At 41.7% G+C, this 26,190-nt stretch overlaps 1 long non-coding RNA gene across 1 annotated transcript; it reads right to left on the bottom strand.

Annotated features, from left to right (window-relative positions):
- Positions 1–16,337: 16,337 nt before the first annotated feature.
- LOC134168026 (uncharacterized) lies at positions 16,338–21,743 on the bottom strand. Its single transcript, XR_009966363.1, has 3 exons — positions 21,371–21,743; positions 19,754–19,801; positions 16,338–16,471 (listed from the first exon to the last, which is right to left on the bottom strand). It is a non-coding gene; the product is annotated as an uncharacterized LOC134168026 (long non-coding RNA).
- Between the last annotated feature and the right edge of the window lie 4,447 nt (positions 21,744–26,190).

Raw genomic sequence — 26,190 nt, forward strand, 5'->3', positions numbered from 1 at the left:
GTGCTTGCCAGGGAAGTGCTTGAAAAAAAACAAACTTCAAAGTCTATACCAAGCATTGTTTTTTACTGACTTATTTCTTAAGACACACATAATTTTGTCCAAAAAGTACACTCCATGGCTCAATGCTGACATCCCACTAGATATTCCAAACCCATGTCAATTGAGCCATCAGAACACATTTGTCACCATGGAGGGGTACTATGGCTAATGGAGTCACATTGCTCAGAGCAAGTTTTATCACCAGACAAGATTTAATGAAACCATCTTGGAAGCACAGAAGACCTAAAGAAGACTAAAGCAGTAAAACATCGTTAGGAAATTGTATTTATCAATAATTCACCATTTTGTTGTTTCCTTGATACCTCCAACATCTCATCTATTTCCTGAGGCTGGGCAATTAGCCTGCATGACCTATAAACATGTCCTGAAGGTATCTTTGATCTACATCTTCCTTTTCGCCTATAAAAGATGCCTCTGACATCAAACTGTGCTTCTTTTTAGGTTGAGATGTCATGACTCCGTCCCACTCACTTTTCTCTTCACCTAACCCTTCTTACTGTGTGGTGGACACAGGGACATCACACACTAACACATAGGGGAGGAGGTCTTTTCCCTTCCCTTTTCCCCTCTTTAATTAACATTTCTAGCACATAATTTAATTTACACATTCTTTCCACTTGGCTGGCTTCTCCCGTTACAGCTCTCTGACAACAACTGATAAAACTTAACCTTAATATAATGAGAAATATTAACTGCACTTGGAGTTTTGCAACTTTTCTCTTTGAGCATCAGATATGGACTAAAGCTGGTTTAAAAACAGTCAAACCTTCCCCTTCAGAGAGCATGAGAAACCTCTATTTCTACAATAGAAAGATTCAGGCTGGATTTTAAGGGAGAAAATCTTTTTTTCCCTAGAGACAAAAGGCAGCAGTGCAATAGGCACCCAGAGACCTTGTGGAAATCTCATTTCTTGGAGAGCTTAAAGACTGGATTAAACAAACCCATGTCTGACCTGACTTGATCTAGCAACAGCAATAGTCTTGCTTCAATTTGAAGGCTGGATGAGGGACTTCAAAACTTCTTGTCCAGCTAACATTTTTGGGATAGAGAATACTAAACATCCCTATAAGGATCCAAAATAATTATGCATCAGGGTACAGCATTTAAGCCTTGAATGCTGCCAGGGATGGGGCATTTACTGCTTCTCTGGGCAACCTGTGCCAGCGCCTCAGCACCCTCAAAGTAAAGAACTTCTTCCTTATATCTAACCTAAACTTCCCCTGTTTTGATTTGAACCCATCACCCCTTAGCCTATCTCTACAGTCACTTATGAGAAGTCCCTCTCTCCATCCCACCCTGTTACCCTGATGTAGGTTTGAAGCCGTATTATCCACATGCAACCGTTCAAGGCAGCAGCTACACCATCATTTCCAACCACAGAGATTCTAACTAGTTGTGGTGTTTTCAATAATAAATATGAGAGTTTAGGGCTAATTATAACAGGCCTTTTAATTTCCATCTGGAGTTACAAAATCAATAGAAACTCCTTGGTTCATTAAATAAGTGTAGTTGCCAATAGCTCGAGCTCTTCCATCTGCAGGTGTGCTAAAAAACTGTTGATTTAGTGGTTTTCTTGCTCCAAAAGCCACTTCTGCACAGAATTGCAGCCATATAGCTGCTGTCTCCTGCGTGAAGACAATGAGGAGGGAGAAGCATCTCAGGCTGCTTTGACAAAGTCATGTCAACATGTTGGGTTCAGCTGACAAGGCTGCTGACACAGATGTTAGGGAAAGAAACAGCAGACCAAATTTTATTCAATTTAAAATGAGAATGCACTTTTGGGTAGTCAATTCATGTCGAGGTCTGCGCTACTGTGCTCCCAACTGCAACTAATGTATGGTCAGATTCCTCCTCCCTCTACCTCCACCCCTGCAATACTGCATGGAGAGATGGAGACACAAGCAGGGTAGGTTTAAATGGGTGAAAGTTTAGGTTCATTTGGCCAAAATCATTAAGTGGGTAAAAGCAGAGTTTGAAAATGGAGTCACAAAAGTTACTCAGGTAGCTCTAGACCAAAGAAGAGATTCCAAAGGTGGTTAAATGAAGAAAAATCTATTTGAAAACCATGTTATTTTTTTTTCAGGTATCATTGGTTTACTGGAAACAAGAAAGATGGACCAGTAGCATGACTTGAAAACCTTCAATTGCTCTTCTCTATGCTATGTTATCTCAGCACTTGTTTGCTTGCTCCTACCAGCTTGAGGTGCTTTAAAACATTTTAACCTTCCCCTAAAATCCAATGGGATTTACTTGGTTTTGCAGTGTTACCCTTCCAAGACAGGGAAAAGACAGATAATAAGAAGAGTGGAGCTAAGTAGATACCCTACAGATAGCTGGAATTTGCTCTGACCTGAAGACAGACAATGCATGGATAAGTTTGAACTGATTTTGCACTTCTGGTCCTCCTAATTCCTAGGAAACAGGAGTTTTGGAGGTGAGCTTTTTGAAGGAATGGCCTTAAGGAAGAAAAACACCAGTAAGGAGAAATGTATTTCTAATATTAAAGATGGAGATGTCTCAGACTGTGGGATATTCTCCTGCTGGCTAGAGACACTGGTGGTTTGTGCAGTCTATGCTAATATTTTGCTCTTGTGAAACTGAACTTCATGGAAGCCACTATTTATGGAGCTTCCTCAAGAGTCTCCCGCTGCTGGTAAAGAAACTGATGCCTCCCCAGACCGACCCAAACTGCAGTCTGTTCTCCTTCTGAGGTCCATGCAAATATTAGCATTTCTCAAGATATTCATACTGAACTATAATGAAAACCTTTTGGGATCAAGTGATGAGTGTAACAAGCTGAGCAGCCTTACAAAACTGTAGGGTCTATGTAAATCTTAATGATTCTGGTTCGTAGCAGGACCAGCTGGCTAGAGGCCTATGTAGATATCTAAAAACCTTAAGTTGATTCCTTCAGGTCTGTACCAGGTCTGACCAATCATTTGCTGAGACATGTCTTTCTTTAAAGGAATAAAATCCTGAAAAGCACTCTGTGTAAAGAACATGATCATTTTAATCAAGTTTTGATTAACAAAGCCTCAACAAAGGAAGATATGTGACATTTTCAGGGAATAGTTGTGATGTAAAGGTGTAACCAAGGGAAGTCAAGGAATGTCATGTTGGAACAAAACCGACAAGTGTCACCTTAGCATTGGCAGCTTGTAACAGCTAATAAATATTCCCTAGTTTTTATCTAAAATAAGCATTACTGTTTCTTCATTCACAGTGTGCCTTAGGCAGCCTACTAGTCAAGGGTATTAAAGCATCTTTTCAAGTACATTTCCCCTCAAATTACTTGCCTTTCATGGGACCTTGAATAAAAAGTAACTTGGAAGCAAGGAGAAATATCCACCTAAATTCAGCTTCTGTTTGAGCTTTTTCAAGTATATGGAATTGGAAGAGAAAAGTTCAGTCTTCCCCATGGGGAAGGGGATTTGCCAGCAGCACCAGCAGCTGATGGGCTTGGAAGAGTGTTTCATGGCTGACCAATATGTTTGCTGTTTTATTGTGCTCTCTATCCATCTACCAGCATCTGTCCTCCTTTCTGTCATCGACCTGGTTTGAAAGGCTTTTGTGATGGAAGCTTTTGGTTCATTCTGCATGCATTCAGCAGAGATTACAATAGTCCCTGCTGTAGCTGTGGTGTGTGACCAATAATCCTGTGCTCATCCTTGTGATTAGAAGAGTTTATTATCAGGAAAATTCATTTCCAAAATCTATATTATAAAGTAGATACTGTAAGACTTGAAATCTCTCAGGTCTGCAAGAGCTTAAAGGAAAAGAAATACTTGTATACCAAAAGGTATAGCCCTATAGGTGCCTGTGGAGATCGGTACAGGAATGTTACTTACAGCATGGGCAGCCATGTGTAAGTCAGTAGGAGCTTGAGCTCAAATTAAGAGGCTGGTGAAAGATGCTATGAAGTAGAAGACAAGAAAGGGAAATCCATTCCTAGTAGTGAAAAGATAACAGAAAAAGAGGTACTGAAGGAGGTTGAAAGATCACAAAGGCATTTTTACAGTGGATGAAGGACATATGTTTAAAGCCTGTGAGTGCAGTTAGAAATGAAACTGTGAATTTCCAGGGCTACACCAGCTACAGGGCTGTTGTTTCAGGGAAAAGAAGGAAGATGTAGAAGTGGGACTTCAGCAAAAGAGTTCTCTTCCCCTTAAAAAAGCCTCTGGCTAGATGCCACCTTTTACGTATGAAATCAGTATATCCATCCCAGGTAGTGTTCAAGGCCAGGTTGGACAGAGTCTTGGGCAACATGGTCTAGTGTGAGGTATCTGTGCCCATGGCAGTGGGGTTGGAATTGGATGATCTTAAGGTCCTTTCCAACCCAAACCATTCTCTGATTCTATATAGGGTTGTGAAGGAGAAATGTAAAATACTAAATCAAACAAATCCGCATAAACCTCTGTTAATCTTGTGGAGAGCATCAAGGCACAATATATTGAGCAAGACCACTTGATTTCTTCACTCACCTTTCAACCCACTGGATTGACAGGCCTGGGATAAATACCTGAAATCACACCCCCAAGTTCTTCCTACATGGATATGTGATAGAAATCTAGGGTGCAACCAATTCAGCTACACATATCCTAGTTGCAACCTGTCCACCCACCCAAGCCATCCAAACCTTGTCAATCCTATAGGCGTGTCTGGACCAAAACAGCTCCTGAAGTTGTCCAAGCAGAACCCAAAACCTGACCCTGCACAGCAAGAAAGGGACAAGTGTACTCAGGCTTGCAAGGCACTTGCACAGATGGTGCAATTAGGGAGAGCACTTATGCTGCAGTGTTCAGTATGGTCACCTTCAGTTCCATATGGGTCCTGTCATCTGAAGTGGGCTGGTGGCCGGCCAGACATCCTCTCTGCTTGTGTTTCCCTGGCACATGCCATAGAAATAAGAAGAAACAACTCTCTGCTGGGGCTGGGGGAGGTACCTTTCCTCCTGAGGACCAAACAGCCTGAGTGAGTTCCCACTCTGGGCTTGATTTGCTACCTTTATTGCTTTATCTTTATTGCACTGAACGCCAGTGTGGATGAAGATGGATGGATGTAGATGGATGACGTGTTCCTCTACTTTCTGTTAGCTGAGAAACAAACTCCTTTGTGAAATAATCAAAAAATGGCAATCAGTATGAAAATATTAGAGCAGCCAATTCAAACATAAGGATGATGCATAGCTGTGGGAAACAATGAGGATTTTGGAAACCTCTTCTGCTTCTTTTACTTTGGCCCAATGAGAATGACTAAGTGGACACAATTAAAGTGGACACAGACACATGGCCTGTGCCAGTTGTAGAACACTCCTAGCTTTCTCAGTCAGAAGACTGTTTTAATGAAGAGCTGGTAATTTGCAAACAAATAGGCAAATCCAACCTGGCAGATGAAGCAGCAGAAGTCAGACAAGGAATAAAGCTGTCTGAGGAGACTGAAATGAATTATACAGATTTTCTGGTGGGAAAGTGACATTTGGGGGATCAAACTTTGATTCAAAAGTGTTTAAAACCTGTGTTTTGGTGCCATAGGGCCAACAGACAAATTGAACACATAGAGGACAAGAGGAAACAGCCTCAAGCTGCACCAGGGGAGGTTTAGTGGATATGAGGAACAATTCCTTCCCAGGGAAGGTGATCGGGCATTGGAACAGGCTGCCCAGGGCAGTGGTGGAGTCACCATCCCTGGAAGTGTTCACACACCGTGTAGATGAGGCCCTCAGTGACATGGGTTAGTGGTGGCCTTGACAGTCCCAGGGTAAGAGTTGGACTTGATGATCTTAAAAGTATTTTCCAACCTGGTTGACTCTATGATTCTCATAGCATGATTTTCTATTAAATTCTATTAAATTCAATTAAATTTCTCCCTTAGCTGGTTGGTTTGCTCATCAGGCTATGGTAAGCTTTGGGAGCAATAAAGACATTTTTTGAGGACTTCTGTGCTGAAAAATTAAGGCTTTCTGTTGTGAACAGGGGCAAGACACTAGTGATTGCACAAGTGCAAGTGTAAGGGCAAGCAGGATGATTCAGGGAACTGTGGTCTCAGTAATTTGGAACTAGATGATCTTAAGGTCCTTTCCAACCCTAACTATTCTATTCTACAATAAGAAAATATTACCTAGACATGACCTTTTAGTTATTTTTTAGATTTAGAACCTCAGATGAATAAAAGCACACTTGGAGGCACAGTGATGGGTAGATGTCCAGGACATTTTACAGCAGTAACTGATTCATAATAAGACCTAGTGGATGGAAAAGGAAAGAGACTGTTGCTATCATCAGAGTAAATCATAGCAAATTATTTTGCAGCAAATGCCACCAAAGCTCCTAGATCTCACACCATCGGCCTCTGGAAAGTAAGTAATCTAGTTGGTGGCCACCTTAGGTCAATACATAACTGCCTAGGACTTGTGATGCACTGTAGTTGGGCCAGACCAGTACTGCGAGGAGGTGTTCTCCGGCAGGAAGGGTTCCAAATGAAGTCCTGTTGGAGGTGAATGACATGGAGCAATACTCTGGGTAGCTGGTGCAGTCATGCCATCTTACCCATGGTAAAGATCTGTTCCACAGAGACATTATCCTAAGCCATTTTGTGATGGATGGAGTGATAACCAGGTTATCTTGTAGAAAAGCAACACTAAAATGAAGAATCACAATGAATGCAGTACAGATCACCAGGAACAATAGATCTGTACTTTAAAGGATTAGACTCCAGTTTCATGCTGAAATCCTTCCTCCTCACTGGGTAAAATCACAAGTTTGGATCATCTTTCTAACAGGGTCAAAAGACAGGTCTAAGAGTCTTATGTTCCCAGGCTGATGTGCCAGGGAAAGGAAATAAATACCTATTCCGCTTCAGTTATCTTCTTATGAAACTAGATGAACTAAATACATGTGGAATCAGTCCTTGGATTGTCAGCTTATTTTTGTGTCTTTTCCTGTATTATCCATTATTAAAACTTTCTTTTAGTGTCCCAAAGCTGATATCTTCAGCCTGAGTGTCTTTTTAATTGTAATTGGTTTCCATATGAATGTACAGGCCTGGAGCGGAGATGGAGAGACTCCTCTTTCAAGGCCTTCAATCCAATATTAATAAAGCCTTTCCACAGAATGATTCTGCTTTATGAAATTACAAATTCCCAATACAAAGAAATGTTTCCTTTTGTTTTCAGGTTCCCTGCCAGTGTTCAAGGCCAGGTTGGACAGAGCTTTGTGTGACACATTCTAGTGTGAGGTGTCCCTGCTGTGGCAGGGGTTTGCAACTGAATGAACTTAAGGTCCTTTCCAACCCTAACTATTATATGATTCTATGACTCAAATATTCATGGAAGCATTTTTGTGTTTCTCCACAAATCATCCTGGGAGAAAGTGAAAATTTTACCTTATCATTTTTTTTCCTGAGAAAAGATAAGGAAAATTACTGGTAGACAAAAGCATCTCCCCAAACCTCTATGTGTTGTGTTAAGACTGGTACAGGGACGAAAAACTTTTACTGCTTTTCTTCAAGTTAAGATCCCACAGTGCCCCGTAACTCTTACTTTGACTGCTTTGTAAATGCTGCCCTCTTCAAAATTCAGCCCTGAGAGGGCATGTTTTGTTTCCTGAGCTACTTAATGATTGCTGATCACAGATAGCAATGTTTCTCTCTGCTATAAAGTTTGATTTGAGCAGCCATCAGCAGTACTCACAGTTTAATGCACGGCCAAGGCGTTGTTTAATTGACAGTAATGTTCCAACTTCAGCACTGGAATATAGAATATTTGATGGGAGAACAGTTTGTGGACAGTAAGAATTTACTGCAGCCTTTCCATATTCAGTTCTCCCATCACTTCAAGCTGCCATTTGAAATAGCCCATCATCCCTCTTCTCCTCCACTGACTTCGTTGTGTTCACACTGGAAAGGGTAATTAACTCCTTGTCAACTACTGACTCTTTCCAAGTCTTGAACAGTGGAGTTAAAATCAATTTGTCTTTCTAGCAACAGAAACCAGGAAGGGATGAGGAAGCTGGCAACAGAATGAGTGGCAGGCAATGCTGGATGCTTAAGCCTCTCAAAATCATTACAATGAGGACCTGGGTTAGTTTGTTGCAAGTCTATGTCAGTCTTTGATCAGGAGACTCTGGAGTGAATTATTTTGTTTGAAATTGAAAAAAAGTAGGCTAAACCCAGATCTGCTCATGGCCAGCCATGAGCAGAAACAGGAGTTCATGTAAGTTGTCATGGGTAGCTCCATTTGCATCACTGCACTCATTAACTCATGAAGCTGGTCCAAGCTGGAGTAGGTCCTTTTTGAAATCAAATAAAAGGCCTGAACTGCAAAGCCCACAAAGTAAAGGGATTCCTCCTGCAGAGAGCTGAGCATCCCAGAGAGCCATCATGAAAGGAAAACAAGCCAAATGATTTTCCCATAAAGTGCTAGATTTCTTTTTCTTGAGCCAGTTTTACAGCTGGCGCAGCATTACAAGGCCCTGGGTTGTTTTCACTTTGAGGAATTCTCTGACTGTGCAGAATCATAGAATCACAAAATAGTTTGGTTTGGAAAGGACCTTAAGATCATCCAGTTCCAACCCCCTGACATAGGCAGGGACCCCTCACGCTAGACCATGTCATCCAACGCTCTGTCCATCCTGGCCTTGAACACTGCCAGGGATGCAACATTCAGAATTTCCTTGGGCACCCTGTGCCAGCGCCTCACCACCCTCACAGTAAAGAACTTCTTCCTTATCTCCAATCTGAACTTCCCCTGTTTCAGTTTTAACCCATTACCTTGTATCACTCCAGTCCCTGATGAAGAGTCCCTCCCCAGCATCCTTGTAGCCCCCTTCAGACACTGGAAGCTGCCCTGAGGTCTCCACACAGTTTCTCTTCTCCAGGCTGAACAGCCCCAATGTTCTCAGCCTGTCTCCATATGAGAGGTGCTCCAGCCCCTGATCATCCTCATGGCCTCCTCTGGTCTTACTCCAACAGCTCTATGTCCTTCTTATGTTGAGGACACCAGAACTGCACACAGCATTGCAAGTGGGATCTCACCAGAGCAGAGCAGAGGAGTAGGACTAGCCCATTTCCTGTGGTTTCTAAAAAGGTTTCTAAAACTCCACAGACAGGCTTTTTCCTAGAAAAATGCAAGTAAATGCTCATTACAAGAAAGTCACATTTCCTGGGGTGCCATGTGAAGGTTCACATTTCTCAAGGTGTTTTGCCTCTGTTGTTTCTGTCATTCGACAAGTCCTTCAGGAAAGCAATTTCAAGAAAAGATTAGTTTTGAGCAGATTACAAATACTGTTTTAATACCTGGCTCACCACATCCTGTGCTATTGTCAGTAAATATGAAATGGGTATTAAGCCCAATTTTCTCCTACTGGATGCTATTATTTTTTAGCATAAATGCTATCAAAATGGATGATTTTTTTTTTTGTGAGAATTATTTGTTCCCCATCTTGCTCATCATGGGCCCATTTTCCTCAAAGAAAAACAAACCCCCCTCTTTTGAAAAGCTGCAGAACAGTGCTTAGGGATAAATGGCCTTTCTGTTGCTCAGTTTGTGGCTGGGCTCACTCATAGCCCCAGGTAACAGGTCTGTTTCAGCTTCAGAAAGGCAAAGAAAGGCAAAGATCCCTCCCAGGTAAAGCTCCGAAGCAAAGAGGGGACTTTAAACTGCTTTGCACTTTCTGGACCTTGGGGCAAGGCAAAAGCTTCCAACCTGCAGGCAGGGTTTACTCCTCACTCTTTTCCTTGTCAGAAAGCTGCAAGTAACATTCCAGATGCAAATCTTTCATCCAGATTTGGCTATAGGACCATGATTAGAAGACTACATGGGGCCATTTGCATCAATCCTTCCCCAAGTGAAACCTTTTCTTGTGCCTTATTCAGATTCTCCTGTGCCCTATTAAGATACTTCCACAATAGCTTGTGAAGGTGAAAAGAAAAAGACAAGGATATTCAACCAAAATAGGGGAAGTTCGTGTTGTATTTAAGGAAGAAGTTCTTTATTGTGAGAGTGGTGAGGCACTGGAACTGGTTGCCCAGAGAAGTGAATGCTCCAACCCTAGCAGTGCTCAAGGACAGGTTGGACAGAGCCTTGGGTTACATGGTCTAGTGTGAGGCATCCCTGCCCATGTCAGGGAGTTGGAACTGGATGATCTTAAGGTCCTTTCCAACCCTGACTATTCTATGATTCTATTCTATGATTCTATGATTCTATGTAAACCAGCTGAAGTCTGCAACTTTGGAGCATTAAATGGCAGACCAGGTAGGGCTCATCATGCAGTTACTTGTAGAGAATTCTTCAGCTGAAAAGAGGTTATCTTCCTCCTGTTCAGGGCCTAGAAATGACTTGTGGGTGAACTAGGTTCATCTTGTCCCTGCCTGAAACCTGTTGGAACAGATGGGTCTACCAGTGATAAATCTGGAAGTATCATTGCTGGCTTTCACCATAGCCCTAGGAGGTTTTCCTTCACACCCACCATGCCTTCATGCACTCACAGTTTCATCCTTTGAGCTTGATGTTGGGAAGGAACAGGGATCAGGCCCTTCAGTTAGTTCAGAGCTCAAAGCAAACCTTTTGCCTTCTTGAGACCAGTGACACATAGAGGAAAAAGCCTCTTCTCCTGACCTCTGCAGATGACATGCCATGAATTCCTTCCCTATTGCATTTATGTGAGAGATATGGATGTTTCCTTTAAAGAAATTCTTCCTACATCCTTGTGGAAAGCAAGACAAAAGGAACTCTTCTGACTCCTTCAGGAATTGTGGTGGCTTTGTAGCTCCTGCTCTTTCAATATGAACATGATGTGGTCCTTTTCAAGAAGGAACATTATTATTACCTTTGTCTATAGTTATCAATCTATTGAAATACAGATATCAAGCTTTGGATTGCCTAGATGGGAAGAGAGAAGAGGCAACTTCTTGTCACTGGGGAGGACCACATGAATCCCAGCTCTAGGAGAGGATACTGCATATCAGCAAGCACCTCTTTGGACTACTGATGGCTTTCTTTATCATACATAACCCTGCTGGACAGGTTGACCCTTGGGCTGTGAGCCAGAAGACAGAAAATATAAGGAATGAACATGGTGGTAAGGACCCCATTGTGTTCTTCAACCCACAGCTAGAAGGCTCCCACCAAACAGCCCTCAGGGACTTATCGTAGTGATTTGAGGTCCCTGTTGTCACGTTGCCTGAATGCTGAAGCTGGTGAGACAGCTGGTGGGGGTACATCTGATTTTGGTGAGCTGTGTAAGCAGCAGGAACTGAGCGTTCACAGGAACTGAGGTATCTCTACCTACTGTTTAGCAGTTTCAAATAACATCTCCTCATCAGGGGACACGGAAAGCAGTGAGACACAGAGGCTAGTCCAGATTGGCCATCATATGGGGACCCCATAAACCATCCTCTGACAACATGTTTCATACCCAGGGCAGCACAGCAGCTGGGTGAAACAGGAGGCTCAGTCCTGTATGACACTGATTTAGGCCTAGATATATAGGGAAATCTGTGCAATTTATGATTCACCTGCTGCTGATACTACTCTTTGGAACCTGAATAGCCTGAATGAGTTTGCTTTCTTAAATGTATAAAGACTTCATTTGCTTTCTTTAAGTCATGTTAAACTATGCATTTTGTACAGAGCAGAAAAGCACCCAAATAAACCAAGAAGCAGTATCAAGGAATATACTTTTGCTGCAAAAACTATGTCACTGCTGTAATACAGACTTTCCTCCTCTGAATGGTGCTACAGTCTCAAAGTCTCCAGATCAGTCAAGAGCCATGGTATTGCTAAGTGACAAATACTAAAACATAGCAATTATTGGTTAATAAATGTGTATTTCATGCTTATAATACAGTAGAATCTGGCAGCTCCAGGATTTCACAATGCTTTGTATTCACAATGCTGAACATAAAGGTATTCCTACCATAAAGGTGTGACCACAAACTTGCTCTCAGATGGGTGCAAAGCAAAGAAACAACACAGCAGTACTGGCAAAATGGGTCAGTATCCACTGGTGTTTTTTATAGCCAACTCATTGGAAGATCTCTTTACTTTCACCCCACTATTTCACATGTTAATCTTAAATCCCAGCTAAAAATGCAATCTAAATCACTTCTTGGTATTCCCAAGAAAAACTCCTCCCACTCTTTCCCTTTCACCACTTGGTACAACCAACCAAACACATTCTGACCTGAAAGATCTTGTCAAGAGAAGCAGCCGGAGGGTCACTGAATGTGTTATGTTTGGAATCAGGTTTTTCCCTTTTCAGTGTTCTCTCTCCCCCTTCTAACATTCGACAGAAAACAGGGTGAAAAAGAGGGCAGAAAACCAGGGTGGGTGGTCGGGCCATTTTGGTGCTGTGACAATACGAAGCTGGAAGGATAACACAAAGGTCACCCTCTCTTCTTCTCTCCCACCTCCACTTCCATACCAAAAACTGCATGACAAATCTCTCCCTTGTGCATAAATTAGGACCTGTTTTTTATCACTAACCTCATTTCTACAGAGAGTTATCAGCTGACTTGTTTAAAACTGGATACTCACAAACTATTAGGAGGTTTAATCTTATTTCCCAAATAAATTGCTACAAACAGGCAGGCAGCAGATGAGTACCCGTGAATGAGAGGTGAATGCCACAGCCACCCTCTCATGCTGTACTATGATGTTAGCGCCCCAGGCTCCCACGGCTCATCTCCCAGGCTCCAATTCAAACAAATGCTGGGGTTTGTTGTTGTTGTTGTTATTATTATTATTATTACTATTATTACTTTATTTCCCAGTAATGTTTGTAAATCACAGCAGCAGCATGATAACGACCAGCTCAGCCCATTCAACAGTATGTAAATATTTCCCCATGGGAAATGAGATGGAAAATTCATATCTGCAGATCTCCAAAGGTCACTTAAACATCAGTGTGTAAACACGAGCAATCTGCATCCCAGCTGCCTTCAGCAATAATTCCTGCTTAGGTGCTCACCAGGCATGGAGATCATGGTAAGTGAGGTGTGCAAATGTGGATGACAAAGAGATGGAGGGCAGGCTGAGATGGAGAGCATGAGAGACCATGACACCAAACAGCAGAGGTGCGAAAGAGCTAAGCCACAACAAGGGTGGTTCTTCAGACACAGAGTTTGGTGGCCTGAAGTTATGCTAAAGGCACTTGCCAAAATAGTTATCTACATGTATCACAGTTGTTTTGCTCCAGGGTATTTTCTAACTTTTAGCTAAATATATTCTCCACACCAGACAGGCAATTTGCTCTGTAGGAATAGGTGTAAAAAAGAGACTAAAAACCTTCAAGAAACATTACACACTTTCAGCCTGGATTAAGGTACTTTGCCCCAGTTAAGGGACGGGTTCATTGCCTCTGTAGCTCACCCTTTACATCTTCCTAAGGAAAAGGTTACCTTCTCCTTTCCCATGCATAAGAAATGCTTTGTAGTGTCACCTTCATGACAGGGCCCTAGGTTCATTATAACTGTTAATTTTCTCTCTGACTCCTCTCTCTCTCAGCATACACATATTATGCGGGCTTTCTTCTGTTACCTGCATGCTGTGGGCTCTTGCCCAATGTTGTCTTGCACCAAGACATCAGAGGGTTCAACAGAAGGGGTCCACACCATGTTTATTTGCCCTCCCTTCCTGGTGTTGTCCTTCTCCACTCCCCAGCCCAAGAATTTTTTGGTGTACCTCTGATCTCCATTTGGCCTTTTATTACCCACAGCCTTCTGACCCATGTCATTCCCTTGAAGGTACTTGGAATATGGCTCTTATTTCTCTTTCTACTGTCAGTACAGAAGTAATTCTGGATGAGTTGTCAACTTGCTTTTTAGAATTCACCGTCAGATAATGATAGAATGGTTTGGGTTGGAAGAGACCTTAAAGATGATCTAGAGAAGGTTTCTTGCTACAGGTACCCTGTAGAATGATACATCTTTGTTCTACTCTCTATTTAGGGCTCAGCACAGGTCCATCAGGCTAAAACACCTCACTAGTTCATAAAGTCTATGCACTGGCTAGGGTTAAGAGCAAGACTGGCTCACTGGGAAGGGAAATGCAGATGGAAGAGACTGCTGTGAGTTACTCGTTCTAAGGCTGTACAAATCCAACTCATTCAAAATATGCTCAAACATAATCAAAGTGAGATTTGAACCTACTATGGGGGACAGATAATGGGGAACAGTGAGGGAAGGAAGGTGCAGCTGACATGAGATCTCATCTGTGACTCAAAAAAGCTGCAGAGAAATGATGGTTCTTCATTTGCAGTTCGAGAAGTGTGGCCATGGAATGTATCAGGGTAATGCCCGTGATGGGCTCAAGACCTTAAGAGCTCAGAAGGTGGGTAGATGGTCCTGAGAGATCGTCTCAGTTATCTTTTTATTGGTTACGTAGATGGGATGGTTAAAAATGAACCATTTTGGTTGGCGTTTCCCATGAAATAGGAGGTTTTACTCATTCTGTACCTGCTTTAATTCAGAAATCCTTCTGCTTTGCCAAGGTTCCTTTTGGCTGACACTTTTGATTTTCTTCATTGTCTCTGATTTGCATTTTCTACTCGGTCAAAAACTCATACACTTCTTTATGGTTATATGTTGTTTGTCTTAAAAGCTATTTATTTACAACTCTGGAGTGTGATCTATTGCCATCATTTATCCTAAAGCATATTAAAAACATTAAGAGGATTGATATGATAAAAGACGTGACTCTCAGAGAGGAAAACCTTTCGCCTTCTTTAGCTGGATGTAGAGTGTTGGTTTGCAGTAGGTGAAAGATATTGTGGTTTTCTGTGTGTGTGTGTGTGTGGTTGGTTGTCAGATCCTCTCCTCTGTGCTTCTGCTCACTGGAGAAGTGTCTACACTTCCCAATGGATTTGCAGGGGTCAGTGCAGAAAGAGGCACATACCACTGAGTGGTAGTCCTGGGACTGCAGGAGATGAGAAGACAGGTGGAAGGTGCTGATGTAGAGACCCAAATATCTCTGTAAGACTGATTTCAAGGTTTTCTTTAAGCAGGTACTGAACTTGGAGTACCTTAGAGAGTGTGATTAAATGCTGTGAAAATGTCACATCATTTTGGTGGACACAAATTTTCCATTGAGCCCTCTGGCAAAGCACAGTGCAAAGGACAGCAAACCCCACATTACTCTTGTGAAGCAAGTTATTATTACAGCCATTTCTGTCTGGGAATGGGAGCTCAGGCTTGTTCAAAGTCACTAGCTTCAAGATCATACCAGTAATCAGTATGAGTTTCATAAAACCTTATTCCCCCTCCTAACGTCTTGATGAAAGAGCTTTCACCTCCTTCTACGTAAGTTTTGCAATGATGTCAATATTGAACTAACATCAAGCTTTCTCACCAGGTTTTTCTCCAGGCTTTCTCCCTCCCTTTCTCTTTTTCTCTCTTGACAAATGTTCATTGAAACCTGTAGAATTTATTTATAAGAATCATAGAATCATAGAATAGTCAGGGTTGGAAAGGACCTTAAGATCATCCAGTTCCAACTCCCTGACATGGGCAGGGATGCCTCACACTAGACCATGTCACCCAAGGCTCTGTCCAAGATGGCCTTGAACACTGCCAGGGGTGGAGCATTCACCACTTCTCTGGGTACCCTGTGCCAGTGCCTCAGCACCCTCACAGTAAAGAACTTCTTCCTTATCTCCAACCTGTTCAATAACAGGGTTTTATCTTGATAATGCTCTTGCACTAAATATATTTCAAGTCCCTCTAGGACTGCTGTACAGTCTGACAGCATAAACCCCTTCCAAGACTGCCTCTACAGAGAATTATCTTCCTATCTGTTATCCTTCTTGATAAGACTTTTACAAGACTTTGCATTCGTACAGGAGCATGTAGAGTATCTCCAGTATTGCCTTGATCCATGGTCACTTCAGTATCCATGGAATGTAATGATGATAATAAACTGGATACATAAAGATGTGCTGATCTATTCTGCTGAGGCTGCAGAGAGATGTAAGACAGGACAGGACCACCTCTGCTCAGCCAGCTCAACATGCTGCCCACAGTAGGCAGGTCAGCACTTCTGACTTGAGATGTCTGCCAGAATCATTGTAAAATGATTGATTAAATCCTGTTTAAATCAACAAAGTGAGGGAGACACTCATCTCACAAACTTGCCTTTTAATAGTATTGAAGCAGCCTTTATTATCACCGCAGTAGTACCGAGAGAAATTCATATCATGTTTTTGAGTGTCTTCTGAGGTGACAAGAGATATAATCACAGTAAAATGTGTTTTTCAGAAGTTCCAGGCTGCATTTCCATGCCACGTCACAGCATCCTCCTCATCTTGGGATGATTCAGAGCTAGACTTTTCCCAGGGTTTTGGTCATGGTCCAAAGTGTCAGTGATGTTCAGGACAAAAGCAGATGTCGTTTGAATTCTTCTTTCTCTTGGTATTCCAGGCTGTGGAAATGTAAAGAGTGGGTCTTAGGAGGGTTGTTCAAAGGATTCCAATCTATTTTGTCTCCATCTCAGGCATTGGGATGACAGGAGCAGCTGTAAGGGTCCTGTTTCAAAAGGAAGTAAAATGCTGACATAACAGAGAACACAAACCTTTGAGCATCTGGGTCATTTGAAAGTCTGCAAAGTCCATCTTAGTGTGGGAGATTTGAAAGCTTTTTGCTTTAACAACTAGAAAGCCAAAGAAGTTACCTGATCACCATCTGTAAGCATGTCTTTAATGCTGACATTTCAGAAGACCTATAGAAGATGCACTTTTGACTCAGGGGGTTTAATTTCTGAAGGGTTTATGCCAGATGACATTGAATACCATCTTTATATGACATTAAGTGTGTAATAGGCAGCTCCAAATGCCCACTGGGAAAAAAAAATGTGAAGATGAGTGCAAGCTAACAAAGATTAAATACTTTACATCTAGAGTAGAATACAAAAGGACTCGACAGATGGATATTGAAGTTGGATATGTGTAAGCTAGAGATCAGTGTTGTATTTATAACTGTGAAGGCAGCTACTAGATGGGAAAATCCATGTAGGGAAAAGATGCTCTGAATTTTTCAGTCTAAGCCACTCTTAAAGTAGGTGCTTTTTCTATTGGAATGTAGTGACTTCATATGGAAGCTCATGGATGCCTTCAGTGCCCCACACTATGTCCCAAATTCCTTCCAAACTTTAACTTTTCATTAGTAGTGGACATAATACTTGAGATGAAGCTCCTTCTCCAAAGGAACTTCTACTTTGGAGAACCTTCTCAAAGGATTTTGATACCAAACTCTGTAATTTTCTGCAGAAAGGAATTATTTGCAGACATGACAATTCCTGACAGATATTGGTCATTGGAGGGACATCACAGCATGGAGACACATCACAAGTGTTAGCAGTCCTTCAAAGAGATTTCTCAGGTTTTTGTTTCTTCAGGGGGTATGGCTGTGTGTCTGGCTACAGACTAGGTAGTAGTTTGTAGCTACTATGTTGGGTTTTGTGGTATAGTGGATCATAGAATCCTAGAATAGTCAGGATTGGAAAGGACCTTAAGATCACCCAGTTCCAACCCCCTGCCACGGGCAGGGACACCTCACACTAGACCATGCTGCCCAAGGCTCTGTCCAATCTGGCCTTGAACACTGCCAGGGATGGAGCATTTACCACTTCCTTGGGCACCCTGTTCCAGTGCCTCAGCACCCTCACATTAAAAGGACTTCTTCCTCATATCTAACCTGAACTTCCTCTGTTTCAGACTGTACCCCTCAATCATCCCTTGTTCTATCACTACCATCTTGGCTGGTTGCTTCCTACTGATGCCCTGTGAATAGGCATCCATCTTTGCTTCTATCCACTTACTGCCATGAAAATAGTTTCCAATTGCAGCTGATCAGGGAAGCCAGAAAATATCTAGGAACTAAATATTCCTCCATCTTTTGTTCCATAGGAAATTTAAACTTGCTTACTAACCCAGCTACAGCCTGTGATGACACTGCAAACCTGCTTAAGAGCATTAGACAGTATGCCAGCATTTATCCACTCAGCAATGACTCTTAATTCCCATTACATTCAAATCCCCATCTTTCACTGGAGCTTGATTACAACGGTGATTAATTTTAAAGTCAACATATTTACCCCAAATACAACATCATTAAAAAGACTAAACATAAAAGTGCATATTTACAAATATCTTAACTTGATGTGATTAGAACAAACAGCCTCCTCTAACCTTGTTTGGATACACGCAGATGAGCCCAAGCTTCTTTTCCACCTTTATATTTTCATGCCAATAGATGGCACTAGCATTTTCTCCATCTTTTACTACAGCGTTAGATTTCCATATGATACCTACTGCCCTTGCTTGGATTTTCAAAGGGTTGAATTGCTCATTTCCAAAGGGATGTTTTATCCTTGGAACATATATAATATCACTTCAGTTTTGCTTTCAGCTAATAAATTTCTGCATACTTCATAAAGCCTCAATGCCATGAGACTGACTTTTTCCCATTGTGAAAACAAAATGAATTGCAAGTTTTCATTTCCATACTGATGGGAGAGTCGCCCATAAAAAGCCTGCAGGATCTCAGTATAGGGTGCCTTAAAACTTCCATGGCTTTTCCCCCATCCTCAGTATGAAAATAGAAAGAAGTTGCTCCACTTCAATTATAGTTTTATTTGAAGAATGATCAGTGGGTTGCATGAAAAGCAGAGAGATTAAAAAGTGTGAATAAGATTCTCAGTTTATTTTACTTTATCCCATAAACTCAGAAACTGGTTGAGATTCCCTTCTCATGCAATGTATGCCAGCTTAGCCTTTCTAATTAAACCCATATTTTGGAAAATGCATTTTAACATTCTAGAGGTGCTCTTGTCTGTTGCCATTGTACGGGCCTTGTGAATTAAAGAGAAAATTCAGATGGTCGGTGTCATCCCAAACCATTTATTTTCATATGCCTGTGCTTAGGAAAGGCTGATGTTGTGAATGGCTCCTCCAGTGTTAGAGAGTATCGATGGATCTGCATTTCAGAGGGTATCAGGAGTAAACAGGGTATAGATTCAGTTAATTGCCTTGTCAGAGCATCTCTATAGGAAGTGTCAAGGAAAACCTGAAAAGATTCCCCAGTTCCCCTGCTGCTAACAAAACTGGTGTTTCTCCAACTTGAGAGGATATGCTAAAGATAAAGAGAACTGCAGAAATGCCTTTCCCTTTTTGCTATCATCTGCTACATACTGAAGAGGATTCAACGGGACCTCAGATGAATCCGTCAACCGAGACAGCCTGTGGAGTCTAATTAAGAAACATGCAAATCTTATATGCACACATTGGTCATACTCCCTCCATTCCCACCCACTCTACATGGATTTAGGACACAGACATGAGTTAAATTAAGGCTGATGATGGGAAAGCCCCCCTTGTGTCGTTCTAACATCAGGTCATGCCTAACAAGTTATGACATGAACCCAAAGGAGCAAGGCAATCCTGGCCCCTGTGACATTCATTCTCATCAGATCTCTGTATTACTGATAGATCTGCTTCACTGTGGCAGGTAACTGTCAGCTGGCCCAGGGCAGCAGCATCTTGCATTTGCAATTTAATGCCTACAACAGTTGCAGTGCCTTTGTTCGCTAACACAGAACTAATTAACATGCCAGTTAAAGGCACCTGGGCTTTGACATGGGAACAAGCAGAAGGTGCAGAAATTAAACCACTACAATTAATTATGTTTGCCTCTTTGAGTAAGACACCGGTGTCCTGGGATTTCCTGTCTGTCTTCCTTCCCTTTGTTCATCTTCCTTCCTGGCAATAAAGCAACACTTGTAGAAATTAACTTGGTGGAAATTGATTAAAGGTGGCCATTGTTTGCCCATGATAGTAATTGTCTACAGTGCTTGGTGATGGGAAAATGTGCGCATACAGATGTAGGAACATGCACGTTAATCTCCTCTGCTCAAGCTGGAAGTGGTAGGGAGTGAGTCAAGGAGGTGAGCTCAGTCAGAAAGCATGGAAAGGAAGAGAAATAAAATGAAGGTTACAGGAAGGAAAGTGAGTTCAGCAGCAGCAGCCAGTGAGACAGAGTATTCCACAAGTATTACACCCAACTGGGACAACACAGTAAAAAAACCCACATAGTGCGTTACAGAATTGGGTCTGATGGCTGTGCCTTGAGGTTTCTTGTAATTAGCATGAGTTTTGACTTTGGCCTTCTTTCCTCCTCTAGTTTATGCAGGTAAAACAGTACTGCCCAAGGATTAGATCAAGCACATCCACTTGAGATTCATCCTGTTATAACCTGAATGGGAAGAGATCGTTGTTTTTCCTTCTGATTTTATCCTACTAGAAGATGAACATGAAGTGAATCTTTCTGGCCACATGGTTTCCCTGTTCCCTAATGGTTCCCTGTCCCATCCTTGTTATACCCCCTATAGAAGAAGGAAATCTCCATCTGCCTCCATCCATCTTTCATTCAGTGAAAATGGAAATAGGACATGAGGGAGTCCAAGACTGCAGATGAAAGCAGGGATTATCCTTTGCAATTTGCCATCACACCCATGAGCTGTTGCTAATGGTTTTAGCCTGATAGCCAAGTGTTATCAGAGGCTGTTACAGATGACTACTCAAGAAAACAGGTAAGTAAGGAAAGCTGATTGTGGAAAAACACAGAGGGCAAAAAGCATGCAAAACCTAAGGGATGAAATTAGTCAGGGAGCAAGCAGGCCCTGTTCTGGTAGCTGAGATCCCCGTTGTCTAATAAAACTTCATTATTCTTTCCATTACTAGTAGAGCCTGAGACCTTAAATGAGAAAGAAAGAGCAAAAAAGCAGAAATAATTTTGGAATGCTGCAGCTCCATAAGGAATTTGAAAAAATGGGTTTATCTCTCTCTAATGTCATTGTATCTCTCTATTCCTTTAATTTCGGTTCTATTCATCATCAACAAAAACTAATCTGAAGTATTTTTACTACTTTTTCAGTGTATTTTTTAACACATTATTATGCATCTGTCTGCATAATAATTTCCCCCCAAGTCCTTATAAGGATTGTAATAATCCCTTCATGTTAACTTTTATTATTTGATTTCCAATTTCCTCATCTCCAAAGCAAGGGCATGGGGAAATATGTGTATTAACAAATAGAGCTCTCAGCAATTGCTACTGAAAATGATCATCAAAAAAAGGATGTTTGAACTGTCTCACCAGGGCAACAGTATTCACATAGGTATGTTTCTATCAACCTGGGTTGCAGCCATGAGATCATAAGGGCAGAGGAACTGGTTGAGACCAAGCATAAGTAACCTGTCTGCCATCAATCAAATCAGGATGACAAAGAAAGAGTAAGAAAAGAGCAAGCAGGGGTGATACAGACCCAATTTTCTCCCATCTTCCAACCATTTGCAGTTCACACCTGAGCCTGTTGTAGCTTGTCTGTTTATTAATCTGCAACAGGAATCTTTTCTGAGTGTTCTTGCAGTTTAAAGGATGGCCTGAACCCAAACTGCAATTCTGCAAGCAAAATAATCCCTTGAAGAAGCTCTTCAGATCTATAACTGTACTGAATTTGGCAGGATAGAGTTAATTTTATTCACAGTAGCTAGGATGGGGCTGTGTTCTGGATTTGTGCTGGAAACAGTGTTGATAACACAGGGATGTTTTAGCTATCGCTGAGCAGTACAAGGCAGTAAAGGCCTTTTCTGCTCTTCACCCCACCAGAAAGTAGGTTGGAGGTGCACGAGGAGTTGGGAGGGACACAGCCAGGACAATTGACCCTACCTGACACAAGGGATGGTCCAGACCATATGATGTAATAATCAAGCCTATAAAGCTGGGGGAAGCAGATGGAGGCAGAGGGTGTTAGGGGTGATGGTGTTTGTCTTCCCAAGTCACCATTACGTGTGATGGAGCCCTGCTGTCCTGAGGGTGGCTGCACCCCTGCCTGATCATGGGAAGTGGTGAATGAATTTCTTGGCTTACTTTGCTTGTGTGAGCAGCTTTTGCTTTAGCTATTAACCTGCCTTTATCTGAACACACAGGTTTTCACACTTTTAGGCTTCTGATTCTCCATCCCACTGAGAGGGAGTGAGCAAGCGGCTATGTGGGACTGACCTGTATCTTCTCTTATGGAAAAGACTAGAAAGATGAGATGTATGCAGCTGAAAAGTATAGATAAAGGCTGTCATACGTAATACTCAGAATGGTTCAGGCAGGCTGTACCATACATGTATCATGCAATGCCCTGTCTGAACGAGAAGGACATTTGGAGTTGCTACAGTATTCAAGGGGATGCTTAGCAGAGTTAAGTCTTCTGTTCTTATTCTCTGTTTTCCATGCCTTTCAAAAGAAAAACCCTAAATCACCTTCCAATGATTTCTTCCTCCTGTACAAAGGAAGAAAATCCTAAACTTATGTCAGAGCTGTCCTGAGACCTCAAAATATACCTATAGGTCACTATTGCAGCATTTGCTTCTGTCATACATGAAATAAAGAATGTGCCCAATAAGCTACGTTGTTGGGTACCAAACATCCAATACAGGTTTTTCCACACTTCATAGCAGCACCTTCGAAGTTCACTTTCTAATATTGGTTAAAAGATTGCATGAAGACTTTCCCTTTCAGATTCCTTTCCCTGTATATTATAAATCTGCCTGCTCTGCAGAAGAGCAGTACAAGGACTTTGTTCTTCTATTCTAGCAGTGAGACAATGTCAATAGATAAGTGTGTGTTGAAACTTCAAGATCATATTATTTAGACTTAATTCAATTAAACTTTTTTGTGCTTTTGCTGGCAGTTTTCTATTAAGGTCATTCAGCCTAACTCATACTTAAAAAAGAAATAGCTGCACAGAGTCTTGCTACTTAATATATAGGAGTGCTTCAATTGCCAAAGTCCAAGGTGAACCCAAGGAAATGACTGCTCAGGTAGATAGGAGGACATGCCAGCAAACAACCAACCTCAGCCAAGTCACTGCTGCCAACCCCAAAGAAAGATTCTTTTGTCAGTTGATTGTTTTATCTATATCTTCTCTTCAGAGGTGCTCTAGCCCATTGCAAAGAGTGAAACTACACTGAGGTCAAGATACTTCAGCAACGTAACAAGGTCCCAAGAGCACTGAGAATTTTTCCAGGGATAAAATTGAGATAAAATTAAATTGATAAAAATTAAGATAAATTAAAATAAAAATTAGGATAAAATTTATCTTAAGTTTCAAGAACAGCAAGTATATTATTGAATCAATGTAAAAACCTTCATAATACATGGTGGGATTGTCCCACACATGTCCCAAGACATACTAGCATTGAATCATAGAAAGGACCTTTAAGGGTCAGCTTGTTCAAACCCCTGTAAGGAGCAGGGACATTGTCAACTAGATCAAGTTGCTCAGAGCCCTGTCCAACCTGAATGTTTTCAGGGATGGGGGACGTACCACCTCTCTGGGCAACCTGTGACAGTGCTTCAACTATTCCCACCATAAAAAATTCTTCCTTATATAGCAATTCTACATCTACCCTCTTTTAGTTCAAAAACATTACCCCTTACTGCAGGCCCTGCTAAAATATTTGTCCTCATCTTTCTTATAAGCCCCCTTTAAGTGCTGAAAGGCTTGTACTACATCAAATACTACCCTCTAAGAGCCTGCCTTCACATCAGATCTGAGCAAGGTTAATGAACTTTGTATTTTGAATGTGATAGAACACCTTAAAGATGCCACCTGGTCAAGAGAAACAAGCAAGATGGGGGGATCAGGTGTGCCTGAAGCCTAACCAGATTCTGAAATGGATTGCCATTACTTAAGGCTCCAGCCTTAGTTTTCTGGACAGAAGAAAATGAACAGGCAGAAACCGTTTGTGCAGCTCTGTTCAAGAACAAAGCTTGCTAACAGGGAACGCCAGCATCTTCTGATAGCTGTGTGGGCACTCTTCTCCATCTGAACCTACACAGGCATTGTGGAAGCTGATACTGCCAATGAGAAGCCTCCCAGACCTATTGGCATAATTTCTGCCACATTAAAATGAACAAGAACTTTCATGCTGTGCATGAATCCAGAGAAGGCCATGGCATACAGGTGAACCTTTGAATTTAGAAGGTGACGCAGAGGAGCATCTATATATTATTATAGGTGGTGGGTCATGCACTGGGGCTTAGAAAATCACTGAGGCAAGGAATACATCGACTACAGCATGGAAAAGGTTCCAATACAACATTAGCAAACCCAGAAATCCTTGGCTGTTAGCCCAAGTATGTTAACACTATTGCCAAGTTCTGACCTGTCTGTAACAAAGACCTCTTGAGTCTGCCACAAAATGTGGTTAATTGGATGGAATGATCTCCATTGATTTCAGTGGGATCTGCATCATGAGTTTCAGTGTGAAGTAAGGCCCATGTCTGAAGTGACCTATCATGCCAAAGCAATGTCGTACTCAATCTTTGCTTTCATTTGCTTCAGGTCTGAAACTGGAGCCAGCAAAAAATAACCTCAGTGAAAGTCTTCACCTAAGTGAATTTGGGATGTTTCTGTCAATAGACATTTGCAGTGGCTTGGTTGATGTCTCTGCAGAAGTCTTTACTGTTCACCTGTCTGCATTTCTGTTCCTGAAAAGATTATCTATAGTGATGTGGAAACAGTGATGTCTAAAAGCATGCCAAAGACCAAAGTTTACAGACTTTGAAGTGCAGACACTGAGATGTTTCAGCCATCTTTTAGCCTCAATATGCTGCTGCTTTTTCCTGGTTCTTGTTGAAAATAAGACATTCCGCAATACGACATAGAAAGCAGAAATAGTTTTATCTAACCAGTAACCAGCTGTGGATAGGAAAAGCTCATGACCAAGCACACAGTCTGGGTTGGGTTTGCTGGCAATGGATGTGATGCAGGTAACACGGAGATCTCAGTATGCCAAAGCACTTTCAGCACATGTTCACCATGACACTGCTGTCCCTTTGAATCATAGAATCATAGTATAGTTAGGGTTGGAAAGGACCTTAAGATCATCAAATTCCAACCCCCCTGCCATGGGCAGGGACACCTCACACTAAACCATATCACCCAAGGCTTCATCCAACCTGGTCTTTGAGCTCCATGTGAGTCTTGCTTAATCTCAATGAGTTTAAAAATTAACAGAGAAGATGTTACAACTGATGAAGATTTGATTCTAGAAAGGGATATTTCAATATGAGTAAGAATAGACAAATACCAATGTGTGATGACTGCCAGTTCTGTTATGTACAGGGTAGACTCTGAAAAATCTGCTTGTCAACAAAAGCAGTATGCTTGTTCTCAAAACATGTGTTTCTTTGGAGGATGAATAGTACTAAACAGAGGATTGCCATTCAATTTTCTTATTTAAAGGAAAGTAAAGGAGGGGAAAAAAGAATGTAATGCAGAGTGTAAGAGTCTTACAAGAAAATTGTGATGGAAACATGGACTTATATAGAAGCAGATCAGGTAAATACCAAGGAACATATGCAAGGCTATAAACTCTGTCATAAAATTGGGCTGAAGAAATAGACTGGCTGGAAAAAGTAAGACAGGCAGCTTTATGTTGCTCCTGGGTTTGGAATGCATAAAGTAGAAGATTTTGTCTCTGCCACAGAGTGTTAACTCCGTTTTGTTAATCTCTTTAATTTGATCATTTCCCTGTAAAGTGATTTATTGATACTCTTTTGCCCGTATGGGCAGACTAGTAAAATGTTGGACTGTAGTGATAGAACAAGGGGTGATGGGTTCAAACTGCAACACAGGAAGTTTGGGTTGCATATAAGGAAGAAGTTCTTTACTGTGAGGGTGCTGAGGAACTGGCATAGGTTGCCCAAAGAAGTGGTAAATGCTCCATCCCTGGTAGTGTTCAAGGTCAGGTTGGACAGAGCTTGGGTGACATGGTTTAGTGTGAGTTGTCCCTGCCTGTGGCAGTGGAGTTGGAACCAGGTGATCTTAAGGTCCTTTCCAATCCAAACCATTCTGTGATTCTATGATTCTATATGTGGATGGTCCAGAAATACACTGCTGAAGACACTAGATCCCAGAGCTTACATGGATCTTCTGTAGACTGCAGATATCATGAGCCTAATTTTTTGTGTGTGAGACTGAATGATGTGAGAAAAGAATAAAACTCTCTGTTTTATGAGCAAGATCTCTATTAGATCTGGTTGCCAGTTCAATATTTTGAATTTCCCTGAAAGAATAATTGTTAC

The sequence above is a fragment of the Pezoporus occidentalis genome, unplaced genomic scaffold (genome assembly GCF_034315485.1).
Source record: "Pezoporus occidentalis ecotype Australia unplaced genomic scaffold, CSIRO_AGI_Poc_V1 ctg3, whole genome shotgun sequence".
Classification (NCBI taxonomy): domain Eukaryota; kingdom Metazoa; phylum Chordata; class Aves; order Psittaciformes; family Psittacidae; genus Pezoporus; species Pezoporus occidentalis.